General features: G+C 34.5%; 1 pseudogene; it reads right to left on the bottom strand.

The window, feature by feature from the left end:
* Nucleotides 1-167: 167 nt before the first annotated feature.
* On the bottom strand, nt 168-980 carry LOC109218221 (annotated as a pseudogene).
* Between the last annotated feature and the right edge of the window lie 1725 nt (nt 981-2705).

The following is a 2705-nucleotide window of genomic DNA, read 5'->3' as shown; positions in this document are numbered from 1 at the left end:
AAAAGTAAAATTTAAAAGGAGAATGTTTTTAAGAATTTCAATACTTACCCTTAGAAAGCACTTAACAAAATGCATCAAAAAAAAGACAGAAAAAACAGAGTAATACACAAGCAATAAACATACATACTTAAATATTAAACTGTAAAAATTGAATTGAAAAAGCTTACTGGTAAGATCAGCCAGAAGAGCTCTGCAAGGACCTTGAGTCATATTATTAGCAACATCGAGAAGCCAAAACCCTACAATAAAACGCCGCTATAGCTCGCACTTTTATTTCACCTCGATCACCTAAAAGCCAGCCAATATCAGCGGAGAAACCGATGATCAGCACCGCTATCATGATCGACACTGCTCCGGCGACAATAAACGGACGCCGGCGACCAAACCGACTGGTGCACTTGTCACTCATATGACCTACTAAAGGCTGAACCAGTAAACCTGAAAGCGGTCCACATAGCCATATTATGCTTGCCCAAGCATGCGGTATTCCGAGCTCTTGCACGTAAGGTGTAAGGAGTGATAATTGTAGTGCCCAGCCGAATTGAATTCCACCGGCTACTGAAGCTACTCGAAGCAGGAGTCTCAGTGGTACTCTGGCTTTCGCTGGTTCTCGAATCGCCGCCTGTCGGCTATGCCTTGTTCTCTGCCTTTCTATCTCCGGCATGGTACAAATAACAAAACGTATTGACGTGTGTTACACGCGTTTCAGTTTATATTTAGGTGTGTGATACTGGAGGAGCGGCGAGGTGGCGGAAGAGGGAGGAGAGTGGGGCGGTGCTGAAAATGTAGGAGTGTAGAAAATAGAAAGAAAAAAAAAAGGTGCCCTTGTAGAACGTTAAAATTACGGGATATATTGAGAATAGTGAGCAGGAAAATAGATGATTCTCGGGGCAGAGTCGTAATTATGCAAAAGGAACGGAGAGAATATGGACGTCGACTACTTCTAATTAGTTGTTTAATTATGGGTTAATATTGGAGATTGGTATATATGCTTTACAACTTTTGGGTGCTGTCATTTCCTACTTTATTTTAATCAATGAAAATAGAAAATGTCCACTTTCTAAATTTTGACACGCCTATATTAATGAAAAAAACATATGTATGTTCTAATTTTACTATTTTCAATTTTAAAAAAATCATAATTTCCTTTATTTAAAATCCAAATTAATGTACATTATTAAGTTGTACAGGATGCATATTTAAATTATTTTTCTAAGAGGCATGCAAGTCGAACGAATACCATCAAATTAATATAACGAGATAGAACCAAATGATAAAAGAGGAATAGAACGTAAGGGATTTTGTCTTCTTTTAAAGTATTAAGTTAGGCACATTACATGTAAATCATACAAGCATCTAACCTAAGTGACATCTAGTGCCCTAAAATAAAGATTAAACGACGTTAACGTCATAGATAATTTTTGCTTTTTGATCATTATGTTTTACCTACATAACTCTCGAGTGCCGTTGATTAAAACTTTATTTCATGCTAGTAGCTTTTCTTCCCCCTGCTTTTAGCATCTATGAAAAGACAATTTCCATAGAAACATTTGTAACACGTTTGTAAATTTATCTCTTGTGCTATGTGTAAAGCGAATCCAGAATTACAAGATGAAAATGTGTACCACTGTCAAGGATAACAACTTGACGTGCAATTTTGACAAATATCGTGATTGACCTTTGTATATTCTTATTTCCACTCTCTCTCTCTCTCCCTCGGTTCTTCCTCTCCCACCCTCCCTTCTAGCTCATCTACAGATGAATAATACGCAGACAGTAATTCAATTTTATTTTATTGCATTAAAAGTATTAAATTATTTTTTATAATAAAATAATTTATTTTGTTTAAGTGTCACAAAACGAAAAATACTTTAATTTTGATTATAGTTTAGCGGAAAGACAGTGTGAGCAAAAAATTAGTTGAACGTCATCTAAATGAATTCTAATCAATTTTCTAATTATAATTTAGTTATACTTTATCATATCGTAGCATGTTGTATGCTTTAATTTTCCAGTAACTAGTTCTACTTATTATTGACAATATTATTATCATTTAGGTGACCTCATAAAGTGGTATTCTTGTTCCCAAAGTAATCTAATATAGTAAAAAAGGTTCTTTTAAATATCATTGTTACGTTAAGCTCAATTGATCATTAGAAGTGGGAATTCAATAAGACGAAACCAATCTCCTATGGGCTATGGAACATAAGAAATGACGCTAAAGTCAAAAGTGAAAACCGAAAGGAGGATTTGCATAAATTCGTCAGACGAACGAAGATGATGCTACTTTGTCTTTACATTACAGAACATACTTCTGCATTTTGTTCTCTGCAGAAAACCTCCAATTTAGATGAGATAATACAAGCTTCAAAAAAATAATTAGGATATAACATTATTGCATAATCTTTGGTTCAACAGGGTAAAAGATCTAGAAAAGAATATTCTATATACTAAACTAATTAATTAGGATCGGTATTATTCAATTTTAGAAACTAATCCTTTCATGAGTTGTGACAGCAGGTCCCTCACTCTCTTTAAAATGGGTGCAAACTGTCGTTTAGTTGGTGATGAACTTTTGGGTCCATTTTGAACTGAAATCTTAATACTAATCAGTTACTCGCGAAGAAGAAGAAGAAGGAGGAGGAGAAGGAAGAGGACAGAACAGATTGAAAGGAACTAGTACTAAATTTTTTTTTTTATTTTAA

Source organism: Nicotiana attenuata, unplaced genomic scaffold (genome assembly GCF_001879085.1).
Source record: "Nicotiana attenuata strain UT unplaced genomic scaffold, NIATTr2, whole genome shotgun sequence".
Taxonomy (NCBI): domain Eukaryota; kingdom Viridiplantae; phylum Streptophyta; class Magnoliopsida; order Solanales; family Solanaceae; genus Nicotiana; species Nicotiana attenuata.
This window is presented reverse-complemented; position numbering and strand designations above follow the sequence as displayed.